This window comes from Hydra vulgaris, chromosome 03 (assembly GCF_038396675.1).
Source record: "Hydra vulgaris chromosome 03, alternate assembly HydraT2T_AEP".
Taxonomy (NCBI): Eukaryota; Metazoa; Cnidaria; class Hydrozoa; order Anthoathecata; family Hydridae; genus Hydra; species Hydra vulgaris.
In genome coordinates, this window is record NC_088922.1 from 27,740,001 (window position 1) to 27,759,607 (window position 19,607).

At 27.7% G+C, this 19,607-nt stretch overlaps 1 protein-coding gene across 1 annotated transcript in view; it reads right to left on the reverse strand.

The window, feature by feature from the left end:
- The window catches only part of LOC136078061 (uncharacterized), a 38,933-nt gene that overhangs the window by 14,344 nt on the left and 4,982 nt on the right, over nucleotides 1-19,607 (reverse strand). The gene's annotated exons all lie outside the window — the stretch shown is intronic.

Sequence of the window (19,607 nt, forward strand, 5' to 3'; positions counted from 1 at the left end):
CTAACTCTATTCACTTAGACTACTTGACTAAACATTTACATAAAATATAGTTATTACATAATAGACCTTTTCATAAATATCTGCGACGGAGAATGGAGATATTTCAAAGGGAGGCTGTGTTTGTAACAATCAAAACAAACTTATCTTTTACCAATAATTTTGTAGGGTTTACAGGTGATAGGTGGTGGTATTTTCTCTAATACTTAGTTTCTAAAATTTACTATGTTATTGTTTTTATAATAGTTGTATAAATAATAAATAAACTATGGAAATATTTTCACTCCAAAAGCCATCAAAACATGCAATTTGTGCAAAACAAACAAAGAAAAGCTTTGATGAAGAACGTTTTTTTGGTAAGCTCATATATATATATATATATATATATATATATATATATATATATATATATATATATATATATATATATATATATATATATATATATATATATATAAATATATATATATATATATACGTGTGTGTATATATATATATAATATATAAACTTAATAAATCTTATTTATAAGTTTAAACTAATCTCAATATTATATAGCCATATAAATCTTACTTCTTTTCTAGACTTGGAGAAAGTTGTGATAACAGTGGACGATGTTGATGATCCAGCACTCCATGTTCAGCCTAAAAGCTTATCCGCTTACAAGATTGAACATTTAAAACAATGGTTAATATATCGTGGAGATACATTGCAAGGTGTTAATACTCTCAAAGATGCAAAATTAAGGTATGACTTTTTTAACGTGATTAAGGTTAATTTAGATTAATAGCTAAAGTTTTTCTCGATTTTTTGGAATTCAACACTTGCAATACTATATCTGCAATACTATATCTGTTATATCTTTTTTTGTTATTCTATTATAAAAAACTTTTATTGTTATATAACTATATATTACTATAATATTTAATATTGCTGATTTGAAAATTTAATTTATAGAAAAATAGCTTATGAAAAATAATGAATAAATAAATAATAACAATTTAAAGACATTTCATGTCAGTTTGAATTTTGATTTGAAATAATAATCAATACAATTTTAAAATGTTTAATTTTAATGTTTAAAGCATATATACTCCAGAAAAGAAATAGCTTTTAAAAAAAGCTGAAAAATTGAAATTAAAAATCTATTGATTATTGAACCATGTGGACTAGTAATTGACAAGAATAATTTTATTCTTGGAGCAACTCCAGATGAAAAAGTTCAAGTTGACGGGCTTTTCGGAATCATTGAGGTAAAATGTAGTAAAGAATATGAAAATGTTGACCCCAAAGACTTTGTTTTATGTCTAAAAATGCTTGTATTAAATACAATGAATTAACTTAATTGATCACAATAATTGAGGACCATAGTTATTATGACCAAATACAAATGCAATTAGCTTTAACATCTCAATTATGGTGTGAATATATTTTATACTAATAAAGGAACGGTTATTGATCATGTGCAGTTCAATTATGAAAAATGGGACAAGCTAAAAAAAAAAATCTTGATTTCTATTTCATTCACTTATTAAAAAACCTTGTTGACCATTCAAAAGATAACTTAGAAAGTGCTCTATTTGTTGATGAAATTAGCATAATGATTGAGTAAAACAATATTTCAAAATAATTGTTACTTTTAATTTATTCTTATTATTTAAAAGTAGACTTATTAACACCTTCCAACCCCCCCCCTCATTCTTATATACAGCTGCATGCTTTCAACAACTCTTCTCTTCCTGTTTTACATCAGTTTTGTTTTTTAACAAATCCAGGCTCTGGTTGATGTTTTATCTCAGAGTACTGTTTTTTTTAGTTTCACCTATGGTGATTGACTAGGTATGCAAACTGTTTTATATATATATATATATATATATATATATATATATATATATATATATATATATATATATACTATATATATATATATATATATATATATATATATATATATATATATATATACACATATATATATATATATACATATATATATATATATATATATATATATATATATATATATATATATATATATATATATATATATATATACATATATATATATATATAATATATATATATATATATATATATATATATATATATATATATATATATATATATATATGTATATATATATATGTGTGTGTATATATATATATATATATATATATATATATATATATATATATATATATATATGTAAATATTGATATATTAATGTAAATATAAATATAAGACCAGTTCAAAAAATCATCTTTTTTAATAATTAAGTGGCTAGATGTTTAAATGTTGTTAATTGATGAAAAAAAGTAAATCATTAAAGTTTCAAAGCATTATAACAATATTTAGTAACAGCTCAATTAAGTTTACTTTTCAATAGGGTCTTAAAATTTAAAAAAAAAAGTTTCTTAAAAAAAGGTCAACCTGGTACTCAAAAGAAGCAAAATAATATATAAATTTCAAAAATAATAATTGTTTTATAAAAAGTAAATTAAAAATTTTTTATTTTTATTAAAAACTTGTAAAATGTACTCTTTTCATTCTTAGTTTTTGTGCAATTAAATCTAAAATAATAATTGTAGTATGAAATTATCATTTTATTTGAAATTTTTATTTAATTTCACTACTTTTAAGACCCAACATGACATTTGAAAAAAATATTTTTTTCAAAATAATAGGGACCTGTTAAAAAGTAAAGTAAAACACATTATCTAAGTTTGCAATTTTGAACTAATTTTTCTGACCACAAACCACATCAAATCAATGGGTAGCCCAAATAAAGTTCAAAAATTATTATTTTTATATACAATTTTAAAATGGTCTAATATATATATATAGTTCTTATATATTTGTATATAAGAGTTTATTAAAGTATATAAGAGTTATTAAAGAATTTTGATATATTTAACTTTGACAATTTTAAATGCTTTTAAATTAGCTTACCTGTTTAATTTAATTTTTGATAATTGGATCTTGGAAATTTGACAATAAAGCAGCTACTCAAATAATTTGATTTAAAGAACCCATCATATTCATAGGGATAACATAATCAAATATATGATAACACTTTTACCTCTGTATCATTCTCTCCACATGGATTCTTTCATTTGCAATTTGTTGACTTAAAATTGTTTCCACAACAGTAAATTGTTCTCTACCTCTTAAAAATGATGGTAAAACAAAATTAACACCAAGTGGTCTGAGGTATTCTGCTATTGTAAAGCCATGGTCACTCATTACACTTTCACAGGGATTCCATAATGCTTGACTTTAAAATCCACTTTTAATAACAATTTCTTTGTCAGAAATACTCCCTGGGTAGGCATTTGAAATAAATGTAAATCCTCCCCCAGGTGCAATTCCTACTAAAACTTTAACTGTTGTGTAACTTTTGTAATTTGAATACATAATTTTTTGCATAAATAATTTAGATGGTGTTTCCACCTTAAACTCTACACCATCAATGATACACTTCACAGTTGGGAACTTTTCCTTCATTGATTGTGGCATTGTTTCCGTAACTTGCTCCATACTAGGCCATATGCAGATTGATGCAAGTCTTATATACATAAAATTTATCTATGTATTTACAGTATTTGAGAATGTTCCTTCTGAAATATTGTATAAAAAAGATAAATGACGAAATTCCTGTGTAAACGAGTCAATGTTAAAATAAATGCGTCAAGTGGCTTTAATGCTCTTCGACATCCAATGGATGAACTTATTTTTGTTTTTTGGTTGTTGTATAAAATTATGTTTCTTCCATTTTCACCAGGATCTGAAAATTCTAAAACAGCTTTTAAAATGTTAATTGATGGAAACCCAGTATAATGATTACAACTTTCATCATTTTCCATAATATGATCAGTGAAACAAATGCAACATACACTTAGAAATTTATTACTCCTTTCTAAATCAACCTTTAATATGTGGTTCTCCTTTTCCAGTTCATTTATGCACTTTTTTAAATCATTTCTTTCATCTACTACTAATTCACGTTAAGCAATATCAATTTTAAAGTTTACTTCTTCTAGTGGCACTGACAATGATGTCGATAAAGAAGAAACTACTTCTATATCTGGCATTAAAAATGATGTTGATAAAGAGGAATTTTACTTCATTTAGCGGCGGTAACAATAGTGTTGATGCAGACGAATCGTCATCTAAATTTTGAAGTTGAGGCCTGAAAAATAATATTTGTTGGAACTCTAATTCTATCTCCAAAATCATAGCTATATGAAAAACATTCATACGAAGCACATTGCAACCCAGAGAATTTTACGTATGGGAGAAATACTCCAGACGTAAACATTAGCCCGTAAATTGACCTGCATTAAGTTTGTCGCATGTTTTAGTCGTGAAAATTTGTCGTGAATAGTAAAGTTTTTGAATTGCTGGTGTTGTTAAAGTAAATAAACTTATTGTGAAATTAAACAAAGAAATGTTTAACAAGCTTACTGATAAATTATCATTTGTTAATGCTGCAGAAATAAATCCTTATGAAGGTAGGGTTTTTATTTTTTTGAGTTGTTATGTAATATCGATAGTGGGAGTAAGTCCCATAAAAAAATAAATCTCCTCTTATAAGCTTTACAACTCATATAAAAAAATCCTTAAATTAAAGATTTTTTCATATGAGAGTAATTATCCCTTTTTCAAAACTAAATTATTAAAAAGAACCATTTTAATAATAAAATGAACTTTTTTGGTGGTGTTTTGTGGAAGAGTAATTCTCCCCTTTTTAAAGTTTTTGTTAAAAGTGTAAGTTTTACTTTTGTCAAGTTATTTTTGAAACAATAAATCTCATATTTTAAGGATTTTTTTCATATAAGAGCAATTCTCCCCTTTTCAAAATTAAATAGTTAAAAAAAACAATTGCATTGATAAAATGAACCTTTTTGGTGGCGTTCTGTGGTAAGAGTAATTCTCCCCTTTTTAAAGTTTTTGTTTTAAGAGTAAGTTTTACTTTTATCAGGTTATTTTTAAAATAATAAATCTTCTCTTTTAAGGATTTTTTTATATGAGAGTAATTCTCCTCTTTTCAAAAATGTAATTATGAAAGAGAATCATTTTTTAAAATAAAATTAACCTATTTGGCGGCGTGGAAGAGTAATTCTCCCCTTTTGTAAAGTTTTTGTTGTAAAAGTAATATTTACTTTTGTCAAGTTTTATTTAAAAGAGTAAATCTCCTCTCTAAATGATTTTTTTCATATGAGAGTAATTCTCCCCTTTCTAAAGTTTTTGTTATGAGAGTAAGTTTTACTTTTGTCAAGTTTTTTTTAAACAATAAATCTCCTCTTTCAAGTATTTTTTTATATGAGAGTAAATCGCCCCTTTTCAAAATTAAATAGTTAAAAGAACCATTTTGTTGATATTATGAAACTTTTTAGTGGTTTTCTGTGGTGAATTAAAAACAAAAATTACATTATTTTTTTTCAGCATTGTCATCAATCGATCCATTGAATAGTTTAACAGAAATTCAGTTAAAAAAACCCAGGTAAAATCCTTAATTGATGTCAATAAGTAACTAAAGTATATAAAGACTTAATTAAAAATTGTTGTTTTTAGTTTTATGTGTTCTGCTTGTATGATGTCATTTACAAAAAAAGATAATATGAAAAGACATGCTTTACAGGTACATAAAACCATTTTTAGAGATGATCAAACCAAAGATAAAAGAACTCCATGTCAATCAAAACCAAGTATTTTTTCAAAAAGTCAAACTTATTAAACACATAGAGGAATGTCATGAAGGTATATTTTCCAAAGAATCCTACAATTTTTTATCAGAATCTGAATTCTTAACATGGAAGGAAAAGGAGGAACCTAATAGTTATGTTTTTTTCAGTAAACAAAGTGGTAGTTTTTTCACTGGAAAAAATATAAAAAAAGATGTAAAAACAAGTTATTTCATTTGTCAAAATGATGGTCATTCTAAACCGCATCACTCTGTTAGTGAACCAGCAAGAAAAACTAACAAAAGGTACTACAGAGGGAGTGTTAAATCAGGCGCCTTCTGCCCTGCCAGAATGATTGTTACAGTAAACAAAAATGGTGTCACAAATGTGCAGTATATCAAACTTATAACCACAGTGTTAGTATTACAAATACCATGTACCAACCTATCCCAGGTAATATTAAAAAAAATATTTCTGCAAAATTATCATTAGGTGTATCTGTAAATACGGTTTATCGTAATCTTAGGGAAAGTTTTGCAGACAGACAAAATAGAAATGATGAAGATGCTGTTTTAACTAAATCACATCTTCTTACAAAAAAGAATATTTCTGATATCAACAGAGCAGTAAAAAAGGGATGTCGGCTTCACCCTGATGATAGCATTTCAACTTTTTTACTTGTTCAAAAGTTGAAGTCTGAAGATTTTAATAGCATTCTGGTTTATAAGCCACAAGGACAGCAAACTGTTATCAGCCCAAAAGTGTATGACGACATTGACCTTAATAAGGATTCCTTTGTGGTTGGTATACAAACAAAGCATCAACTATCAATGTTTAAAAAGAATTCATCACAAATTGTTAGTATTGATGCTACACACTGCACCAATCAGTATGCATTTCCTCTTGTAACTTTACTAGTTCGAGATGATTTTAAAAGGGGTTATCCAGTAGCTTTTCTTATTTCTAACCATGCAGATAAACAAACCATAACACCATTCTTAGAGGAAATAAAAAGGAGATGCAATCATTCTGTAAAAGTTAATGCTGTTATGATAGATAATGATTTGTAGGGCTGGAATTCTTTTAATAATGTTTTTGGAGATGTGCGCCACTTGCTATGCAAATGGCATGTAAAACGTGCATGGCGCAATAAACTTCCTTTAGTTGGTCCATCTAATTTACAAGAAGAAGTTTTTAGGATCTTAGAGAAATCATTGACGAAAAAAACCCTGATGTTTTTTTATCAACTATGAATGGTTTTGTAAAGGCATATGAACATAAATGTCCTAACTTAATTAGTTACTTTGTTACATACTATGCTCCTCGAGATATAAAATGGGCTTCTTGTTATCGCAACTTTCAACATGCTGACACTAATACTAATATGTTATGTGAGTCATTTCATAACAAATTGAACAGTTTATATGGAAAGACGACCTAATAAAAGGTTAAACGATTTAATCAGTTAACTTTTAACAATCGAGGAAGATAGTTATTGGCGCCACAAAAGAGACACCATTTATCTTGGAACAATATCTCTCCCAAAAAAGTACAAAAAAAGACATGAAAAAGGAATGTTGATTTCAGATAAGTGTATTATTAAATGTTCATTAACTCCGTACACAGTTAAAAGTCAATCAAAAGATGTAACATATAATGTTGACATTCTAACCGACACTTGTAAGGAAAGTTTGTGTTTAGAATCATGTCTAAATCCTGCCTGTAATGGTTTATGTCAGCATTTATATAGGTGTAATTGTAATGACATCGTAATCCTTTGCGAGCATGTTCATAAGTTACGATCATTTCTTTTAAGAACTCACAAAAAAAACTGCACAAAAGTATCTTTAGCTGTTAATACTGGTAATAATCAAGTGAAGCAAAAATCACAAACATTTATTAATGAGACTGAAAGATTTCAAAAAAATATTGATGAAATATCTACATTAATTTCTCATCCCATGATAATAAGTTTGCAACTTCCTTCAATGAACAGACAACTGGAAGACATGATCAGTCAAGCTGAAGCCATCAAAAATATGAATTCAATTGAGATACCTGTAAAGCCACACAATAACCTTTTAAATTTTGAACCAAATAAGAAGTTGGATAATCAATGGCAGCCTAATAAATTTAAGAGAACAAAAAAAGAAAATAGGAAAAAGGAAACAAAACCATATCAATATTCTGCACAAAACCAAAAAGAAGAGATAGTTCTGAAATTGTCTCAGCAACATGTTGATCTAATTCATGATAAACAAAGTACAATAATGCGATAAGATTGAAACTTGTGACTTTACTAACACTCTCATTACGTAAGCTATTTAAATACATTTTCAAATACTTGCTACTATTCAATTTTTCTACGAATATCTTAGCTTTTAAATAAATTTGCTTATTCAAGTTAATTTGATGTTATGGATAATATATTAGACAGTAAATAAAACAATAAACTATATTTCCTTCAGTATATTAGTTATATTTGTGTCAGGGTTCCCACTCCTCCTTATAAACCTTAAATATCCTTAAAAAAAAAAAAAACTCCTTAAAAGTCCTTAAATAACCTTAAAAAAAGTTCAAATTTAACTGCTCTCCTTAATTTCTCCTTATTTTCGTTCATTATCTTCAAGGAAATTTTATTAAAGTAAATGGATTATACTTATTAATAGAGAAGCAAATAATTGCTTCTTTGATGATTTGAAATCCTACACACACACACACACACACACACACACACACACAAACACAAAAACATACAAAAAAACACACACACAGAGAAAAAAACACAAACACACACACAAAAACACAAAAATATATATATATATATATATATATTTATATATATATATATATATATATATATATATATATGCATATATATATATATATATATATATATATATACAGTCGACTCTCGGTATCTCGAATACTTGATATCTCGAACTTTTGAGTATCTCGAACTTTTTTAGCGGTCCCATGGACATAGCGTACTAGTTTAGGCTAAAATCCTCTCGATATCTCGAAACTTATTATCTCGAACTTTTTGGTATCTCGAACAATATTTTCGGTCCACAGGGCAATTTTCTCTCGTTATCTCGAACTTTTCAACATTTTTTTTTTCAAAAATGTTTTAATAAAATTTAATTTTTTTAAATTCCAATTTTCGAAAAAAAAAAATTTTTAATTCGATTTTTAAATTCGATTTTTTTTAAGAATCGAATTTCTGAAAAGTTTTCCTTTAATATATAATTTATTCTTTTTGTCAAACGCAGCAACATGCCGCTCGTTAAACGAAAACTCACGAACAAATCTATAATAGAAAAATGCAAGGCATTAAAAAACCTAGAGACTGGGATGTCTAACAAAGAGGTTGCCAAAAAGTATGGAGTCCCAAAGAACACATTATCAACCTGGATTAAAATTAAACCAAGTTATTAACCTCACTGGAAAAAAATGGCACAAAATCTAAACGGAAGAAACTTCGTAGTGGTAATTTCAAAAATGTAGACAAGGCCATATACACGTGGTTCGTTGCAAAAAGAAGTCAACAAGTACCAATTGATGGTACAATACTAAAAGAAAAGGCACTAAAATTCGCAGAAGCATTAGGAGAGTTGGATTTTAAAGCATCTGATTGTTGGTTTCATAATTGGAAAGAAAGGTAAATTTTGTGAAATCTTGTTCAATTTTAATATAAACAAATAACATGTATCTGTTTATATTTAATTTATTTAGTTTTTTAAACGTGTAATTAAAATTCAATTATTTTGTTCCTATTTTTAGGAACGGCATCAGCTTTAAAATAATCTCAGGCGAAAGTGCCGTCGTGACGAATAATATGACTGCTTCGTGGAATGAAACTACACTTCCAACATTGCTTTTGAATTACAAGCTTGAAAACATTTTCAATGCCGATGAGTTTGGACTATTTTACCAGTGCCTGCCAAACAAAACATACCATTTATCACGAGAAAAATGTTATGGGGGAAAAAATAGTAAAGTCAGACTAACAGGCATAGCAGCAGGGAGTGCAACGGGAGAAATTTATAAATATGTTAGGGTACATCGCAAAATATCGATTTAAAAAAATTGATTTTGTCTGACACCTAATTATGTTCTATATATCAAAAAAGCAATGACTTGAAATATTTTTAAAGGTCCCCCAACACCCTAGAATATTTGAGCAGTCCCTAATATTTAAAAAATATAAAGTTTTTCAAAAGTAGGCTGTGTTGGGTCTCAAATTAAGCAAAATTTTAAAAAAATTTCTAAAAAAATAATCATTTAAAAAAAACAACATATATTGCACTGCTATGTATATATAAAACTACAAAAAATGCACCTTTTTTATTTTTATTTTTAAAATGTCATATTTATTGCAGTAAAATCTAATGTGAATTTCTTTTAATAAAATGATGATTATTTATAAAATTTTTATAAAATATCACTTAATTTGAGACCCAACATGACCGACTTTTAAAAAACTATTTTTTTGAAATCATTAGGGACTGGTCAAATATTCAAGGGTGTTGGGGGACCTCTAAAAATATTGAAAGTCAGTGTTTTTTTAATATATAGAACACAATTAGGTGTCAGACAAAATTAATTTTTTTAAATTGTTGTTTTGAAAATTGGAATTTAAAAAAATTTAATTTTATTAAAACATTTTTGAAAAAAAAATGTTGAAAAGTTCGAGATAACGAGAGAAAATTGCCCAGTGGACCGAAAATATTGTTCGAGATACCAAAAAGTTTGAGAAATAAGGTTCGAGATATCGAGAGGATTTTAGCCTAAACTAGTACGCTATGTCCATGGGACCGCTAAAAAAGTTCGAGATACTCAAAAGTTCGAGATATCGAGAGTCGACTGTATATATTTATATATAGAGAGAGCCCACTTTTTCCTTTTTTTTTTAAAACACCTGTTTGATTGAAATTATTTTGAAAACTATTTAACTTTTTCAATATTTTATTAGTGCTAATTAATAAAATATTGAAAAAGCTATTTAATAGATATGTTGTTTCCTTTAAATTTACTTTGTATTACTAAATATATATAATTTTAAAACTTTATAACTTCCACTTTATAATTTTCATTTTTTTAATGTTGGTCAAAAGTTGAGGCTTGCTGCTTTATTTGATGATTTTCCTTTATAATTTTGCTTTTATTTTCATCAGTATTTGCTAAATTTTTTTTCGTTGTTGTTTGAAATATTACTAATAAAAACATAAATAAATCAAATAATAAAAAAGTTACAAAATGAGCTATAAAAAAATACAGCATGAAACTTCTAAATCACGGTTGACAATCTATGAAAAAACATGTTACAAATCTAATCTCATCGTCAAAAAAACAATTTGAAAAGAAAGTTAAATATTGCATATTCAATTTTACATTAAAGTGAACCAAGCAAAGTAGTAGCACATTTGGGCCTGCATGAACTATACAGGAGTTGTATGTTATCAATTATTTGAAGGTCAAATTAGTTTTGATAGGTATATTGAAATTGTAGAATATTGATAATGCCTTCTTCCCTCAATCGATATATTTAAAGGAGAAAACAACAACATCAGATATCAACAATATATCAAGTCTTGTAAATTCAATGCCAAAGAGAGTAAATTAATGATTACAAAAGAAATTTTATTCTACAAAATAATAAAGTAGTTTTTTTTGCTGTATTTTTTTTAAAATTGTTGTTCTTATATATTATTTGAAATATATCCTTAACTTTTAGCTAATCTTTTTTTTAAATATCATGTTTAATTATTTTTAATTTTTTGGTTTAAAAATCATTGTTTAGATTTTTTTTTTTTGATTTTCATGTACAAAGTGGCTGGCCACTTTGTACATGCTTTTTAACAAACTTGAGATTAAATACAAAAGATTATTTGTTTTTCATAAATTACCTTTAGATGCCTAAATATAAAAGTAGTTTCCAAGAAATTTGGTTAAGTAATGATAGTTACACTTCTTGGCTTCAAAAAGATAAAAATCCCAGCCTTGCAAGATAAAAAGTTTGTTTTAAGTTGTTTTCAGTAGCAGCTATGGGTATCAAGGCAGTTGATGCACATGCAAGAAAAGTAAAGCACATAGAACGATTGCCTCAAGAAGGTTACTCTGTTTTGTTCAAAGAAACTGTGCAATCAGAACCATAGAAGCCTATCTCATCAAAGCAATATAACATTTCAGATATGCTTCAAAAGGAAAAAGTTTTGAAAGTGGAGTTAATTTGGTGTTTAGATATTGTTCAAGCAAATGTTCTTTCAGATCAAGTGAGAATAAGTCTAAGCAATTTGCATCAATGTTTCCAGATAGCAAAATTGCCAACAACTTTCCTGTGGTCGAACAAAATCTGGCTATATAGTAACTCACGGTCTTGCCTAGTAATTAAAAAAAATTCTATTAGGAGATCTTAACAAGCTGGATAACTTTGTATGTCTTTTTGATGAGTCTTACAATAAAGTTGTAAAGAAAGGTCAAATGGACTTACATGTGCGATATTGGAATGAAGAGAGTAATACCATTTGTACTAGATATTATACTTCAGAATTTATGGAAAAAGCTGCAGCCCCAGATATTCTAAATATGTTTAAACCCTGCATGATTGGTTTGAATGATGAAAAAATGCTCCAGGTATCTATGGATGGCCTTAATGTTAATAAACGGTTTTTGGCAATGCTCAATGAAGAACGTCAGGCCAATGAATTAAGTACGCTCAATGACATTGGTACCTGTGGTTTGCATACTATAAATGGAGCTTTACAAACTGGTGCCAAAGCTACTGGCTGGAACATAAAGAAGTTATTGTCTTCAATGTACCAAATATTTCATGAAAGTCCATCAAGAGCAAGTGATTATGAACAAATAGCTGGGGCAACAAGTTCAGATTTTCCTTACATGTTTTGTAGCACTCGGTGGGCTGATAACCAAAATGTTGCCAAGAAAGCAATACAGGTTTGGTCAAAAGTAGTCTTAGTTGTTAATTACTGGAAGTCTTTACCAAAGAGTAAGCAACCTGGATATGGTACATTTGGGCAAAACACCAGTTTTGAACATTTAAGTGCTCGAGCAAATGAAGTTTTGGTTCCTTTAAAGTTGAAGTTTTTTGAAGAAATTAGTGCCAATCTAAATGCATTCCTTGGTATTCCTTGTTATATTTTAAGAAATAAATTATTTTCTTATTATTTTCAAATTTCATGAAAAAATGCAAATGTTATTTTCAATATCGTTATTTTTTTTCTTTTCTTTTCTTTTCAAACTGATAAGCCAATGACTCCTTTTCTGGTGGTGACACTTGAAGAACTACTACGCAACTTTTATTCGATTAGATGTTCTTGCAAATGCCAAAACTACAACGTCTTTATTAAAAATAGATTTATCTAATTGTGCAAACCGGCTTTTAACCAGCAAGATTGATGTTGGCTTTTCATTGAAGTATGATCTCCTGCAACTCAAGAGTAAAGGAAAGATTACTGAAGTTCAAATTGACAAGTTTAAGAGTGAAGTATGCGATTTCTTTGTCTCAATGTGTACTCATATCATTGAGAAGAGCCCTTTGTCTTCTCTGCTTGCTCGCTGTCTGATGTATATTTCCCCATCATTTATGGTTGAATTCCCAGAAAAATGTAAATATTTTTTTGAAAAACTGTTGATGAAACTTGTTACTTACAAGAAAATTAGAGCTTCTGTTGGTGATTTAGCTAAGAACGAATATTCCAGGTTTTTTAAAATCGTTATTGTTGATAACAAAGAATTATTTTTGACTTTTAATAAAGATAAAGATCGTTTGGACTACTTTTTGTGGAAATACACTGATTTAAAGCTGTATACAAATCTTCAGCAAATTTTTAAAATTGTCCTCATTTTATCGCACGGACAAGCTCAAGTTGAACAAGGGTTCAGCAGCAATAAAAGTCTGATTGATGACAATATGTCCACAGACATCATCATCTCTTTACGTTCTATCCAAGATTACCTCACGTTTTATGGGCTCATGGCACATGAAGTTGAAATAACTAAAGATTTGTTGTATAGCTGCAAACAGGCAAGAAAGTGGTATTTTGATGATCAACGATCAAAAGCCCTGTCTGCAGAAAAAGCAGAGAAAATGGAAGCAAAACAAAAAGTAATTGAGGATATTGAAATAGTCAATACAGAAATTCGACAGGCATTATCTATGATTGAAAATTTAAAGAAGTCGTCTGATGAAATTGGATTCCGTGCTAAAAAAAGGATAGCTTTAGGTTTGTGCCTTGAATATGAATAAATTTTTAGTTCATATAATACTAAATGAAATGTCATTATTTAATGATTCTCTTTGTATTTAGATGACATTAAAGCTGACATATCAAAATCTAGTGCATTAAAAAGAGCTGCCTTTGAAAAGCAAGAGTCTTTTGAATAGCTTTATGTTAAAAAAAAACCTTGTTAAAAAGAAAAATGAACTTTTGTAATAATGTTATATATGTGTATAGTATATTATATTTATAATAGTTTATCTATTTATATTTAATGTTTATTGAAAAAAGAAAGATTCTGTTTATAAAGTAAGCATTTTCTTCTTAATTCTCCTTATTTTTTCCTTGAAAAAGTTGGCGTTCGCGACCAAATCTCCTTATAAATTAGGAAAATATATCCTTAATTCTCCTTAAAGTCCTTATTTTTAGTCTCAGTTTTAATAGTGGTAACCCTATGTGTGTAAAATATAAATTATTTGTATATATGTGTGTTTGTTTATATATATAAATATATATACATATATATATATATATATATATATATATATATATATATATATATATATATATATATATTTTTAATTTATTGATATATTTAGACATGGCTCTCACCAAATATCTTTTATTTCCCTTTTGACATTAGAAAACAATATACCATCTGACATTTCCTTTAATTTAAAAAAAAAGCACTCCAGGTTTTCAAAAAGGCTGGCTTCAAGATGAAGTGATAGGAAGTTTTCTTCATTGCTTAGAAAAAAGGTACCCTTCAATGAAATATTTGGGTCCAACTGAAGCATTAGTTTTAAGCTGTTCAAAAAGTTTATGGCTTTTATGGAGAGATGTTGATACTAAAGTTATAGAACAAGTCCTTATTCCTTTTAACCCAACTAATTCTCATTGGATTTTAATATATCTAAAAGTTATAACAAAAGAAGTAACTGTACTTGATCCACTCCATTGCAATATTATGCCAAATAATTTATCACACAATAAATCCATTGCTGTTGCTAAAGATCTTTTTCGACTAAAATTTAACATTTTAAACCCAACCGTCATTTCAGTCCCAATTCATTGTTTACAGAAGGATAGTTACAACTGTGGTGTTTACATATGCTATTATGCATTACAACTTTGTGAAGGTATCATTATTTTTACACAAAATGCATTCTGCATACAGAGTGCATCTTGTGTAATATTTATATATTAGTATTTCTTTAGTTGTCGATTTATAACTAATTTTTTACTGTGTTGCTTATATTTAATTAATTGCATATATAAATTCATTTATGCATTATTAACTATAAATTTAATTCTGTAATTGTTCAATAAATTATAATTGTTAATTATAGTTTGCATTACTTATAATTTGTCTGCGACTATTTAAAAATGCATCATTACACGAATTTTTTATTTTCTATTTTATTTAACTTTCTTTAAAATTGTGTTTTCAGAAAAAACTATCAATGATCCATTTAATGAAGTACAATTTCGTAAATATATATACGATACTTTATGCGGTAGGTGTTTAAAGAACCTTGAAAGTGGTTTTGAACGTTTGTACGATATTTGCAGGGCAAGTGTTTATTTTATTTTAACATAATAATAAGCTGAAATTTTTATTCCAATATTGTATTAGGGAATAACCTGTTCCTTTACTATTTTGTTCGTCCACTTTAAATTAAATGCGATTTGGTTGGCGAAAAAAACATATATACCGTTGTTACATTTTAGGTCCTATCCTTATAAACACATGTTTCCTTGTTTCTTTGAGTTGTTTACAGTTATATCTAAATTATAGCTGTCTATGAAATTTGAGAAATTGATGGAGTAATAGATATTGTAGTAGTGATTACAAGGATGACATTTAATATTTTATTATTACAGATTTGCAAGAACACATCCTCTAAAAAGAACGATTGGGTGCAATGCAAAAAATGTTCACAATGGTATCATTGCGAGTGTGCCCACATTTCAATCAAAGATGCGGATGTCAGTGATACTTTCCAATGTCAATCATACAACCCTATCAAGTTTAAAAACCGGCTATTTTCATAGCCACAAATCGTTTTAAAAACATTAAATGACATGAAAAATCTAGCTCCATTCTATTCTAATTACAGGGCCGTACTGAGGGCGAGGCCGGCCGCGGCCGGGGGCGCATAAATTGGGTCTCTTTGATGTTGATACGAAAAATAGTTAAAACTGCGCCTCCTTACATAAACTCTAATTAATAAAAGTTCATTTAGTGAACAAAAGAGCGCTCTTTTGTTCTGTAAATAAGATAAGTTGCGCCCCCTTCTCTTTAAATAAAAATTATGTCAGAGTTAAAGACACTAATATTTAATTTTTTTTTAGAGGAAGGGAGCACAATTTTTCTTGCTTTCTCGAAGCGCTAAGTTGGCTCGGTACGGACCTGTCTAATTCTAGTTGTTTTTTAAATTTTAAATCAGGCATTAACTTAACAAATTTAATAAAATATCATATCATTTTTAAATAGCCTGTTTAATAGGCCTAATTTGTTTCAGTTTTTAAACAACGCGATTTGTTAAATATTTGGGGAGAGTGGTCTAAAATATCCCCCTTTTCAAAAAATGATATAATCAACTAGCCTCGCACACACAAACCTAAAAACAATTTTTTTTAAGGATATTTAATTTATGCTCTACAATTTGTTATCTGAAAATTAAAGGTGCATATATGCCGTACGTTAAGAAGCAACCGATAAAAAGAGAGATACCAGGGGCACATTTCACCCGTGTTAGCCTAAAATGGTTTCCTTATTTAATTCCTGTATAAAACCCGAGTTTTAATCAAGAACTGACAGTTACTTATATTTTAGTAATAAATAATCATCTGTTCCTTAACCATATTAAAAATTTGACACTCCAAGTAAACTCAATTGAGACGGAATGTGCTCAAAGCTCTTCTGTAACTGAGTCATAGAAACTACTACAGCATAGCAACATGTGTACAGGTGGGATGAGAGATTATCTAAGATATATGAATCGATGTATACAAAAACGTTCTAAGTTATAAAAACTATTTTTAAGTCAGACAACTCTAACTATGTATAACACATATAAATATCACAAATTTTGATATATATTTTAACAAATCTAATATTTAAAGATGTCAAAAAGCACCCCAATTTTTTTTTTGAAATTATTAAAGTAATAATTTTTGATTTAATAAGTTTTTTCTCGTTCCCCGAAAAAACAGTTTTTATGACTTAGAACGTTTTTGTATACATCGGTTCATATGATATATCCGGTTGGATATTATATTGATATATCCGGCCAGATATATGATATACAATTATTCGGCATTTTGACCGGATTATCCGGTCGGATATCATATCCGGTACTCCTCTAGTTGTTACCTTTTTATAATATCTGATCAACATTTTGTTAAAAACATTATTTTCAATATTGCTTATAAAAGAATAGACTAAAAAAAATTTTAACAGTGAGGGTGGAACAGGGCTTTTTTCTTTCCGGGGATAGTTTTCTTATGGTTAGCTGAACAACATACTAATGTTAAATTTCAATAATATTTGGCTAAGCATAAGATTAGATGAGATAGGGGCCTGTCTCAACAGAGAGGCCCGTTTTAGACCACTCTCTTCTATAGATTTACAAAAAGTAGAGTATCTACGGTATAACGTTCCCCCATATCTCCCCCCTATCCGCCCCTTCTAACAAACAAATAAACAAAACTTTTGCCTAAAGAAAAAATAATCTCTTAAAAAAAGATTCTGCAAAAAAATAGAGAAAAAAATTTTTTTTGCATTTTTTTGTTTTAATTCTAAAAAATCTCCTCAATAAAATATCCAATATAAAATGTGGATATTTTTTTATAATTAAAAAACTATTATGGTTTAGGTTATATTTTAAAAAATATTTTAAATAAATGATATAATGAGAATAAAAATATTCTTAATATATCATTGAATAAATTACGCATATTGTTTACAAAAAATAACTTTATCACAGATTTATGCGCAATGCGGGACGCGGGATACGGGTTTTTTATAATTCAATAGGAGTTTTTCTCCCCTACACTCGATTCCAACCCAGGTGATATCGCCATTTTTAAATATCATTGATTTGTTTTGATTGTTATAAACACTGCCTCGTTTTCACGGAATGCTTTATGAAAAGGTCTATTATTAAATACGTTTGGGTAATTCCATATCAAAACAACAACAAAAATTCAAAAAAATAACCCACTATCTCAAAACAGCTTATTTTTGCAACAAAGATACTTAACTACGCTAAAAAGAATTTCCCAAAGTTGTTTTAAATAAATCGCAATATTTTAGAAGTTATGCTAGTTTGAAATTCAAAACTAAGTAGTATTTTTACTTATCACGCTCCCCTAGCAACGTCCTTAGTAACAAGTAAATGTCGATACATACGTTGTTCCCTTAACTATATTATTTCATAATTTGAAATTTTCCACATTATATTAGATGTTAAACCATAAAATTATACTAAGAAATAATAATTTTTTATATTTATTAATAAATCAATAAGAGTAAATCGACGTTTTTAATAAAATTTAAAAGTAAACATGCTTACTCAGGCTTGGTAGGGAAAGGCTTGCGATCGCACTCTGACCACGCATACAATATTTAGTTGCGACAACTTGCCCACGGCTTCATAGATGTTTTGAGAACATTTCAAAAAATAATCAAGCGCAAAAAAGTTTAACTGGACCGATGAGAGACAATTACAAAAATTAAAAGCTGCCTGATTAAATTGTTATAAAATAAGTTTAGAATAATTAATAAACTTCGTCTTTTATAATTAAGCGACACTCTTTTATATAAAGTAAAAGCTTACTACTACTAATTGTTTAATAAAGAAACAATTGTTATTTAATTTATCAAAGAGTTTAGTATAATTTCTTTTATTTGAGTACTTCTGATTTATTTCAACAAGATTCTAATAAACAAACGTTTGTTGATTTATTTAATAAATAAAAAAGTCAATCTTTTTTTAACCATTTCGCGCTTTGCGTAGTTGGCCTGAGTTTTGTTTTTACAAATTACATACAATTCTTTGTAGTACGACGAACATAAGAAATAATTAAATCATTCAGTTACTATGACAATGTTAGAACGTTGTTTTTAGCAGTATCTTTAAAAATGTTAAAAACAATTCCGCAATGTGCTAGACCCCTGAATTAGCGGTCTATAATGATCAGTATCCAAACAAATTACATTCCAAATGAATTATATTTTTATTTTTTATTTTACTAACCAAAATCAAATTTTAAATACGTCAAACTATATGAAAGCATTTTTTTTATGATTAAACTCAAAAGGTAAAAAAAAATTACGAGGAGGAAGCGGAACTGCTTTACCACTGATTATGAATAGTGAGTGGGCTTTTTTTATTTTTCATTTTAATAAGTATTTAAAACAGAAATAAGTAAATTTAAGTTTAAGTATAACAAATTTGTAAGAATGACATTTGAAGCAAAAAAAAATTAAAGATAGTAAACTATTTTTAATTTTTTTTGTACTTAAAAAAGTTTTTAAGTTCTTAGATACTAAGATAGTATCTAAGAACTTAAAAACTTTTCTTTCGTGGGGAAAAGAATCAGTTATTGGATACAGGGAAGAAAATGGCTTAGTTGTCAAAATATGGTGTAAGATTTGTGCTAGGAACAAAACTGAAATTT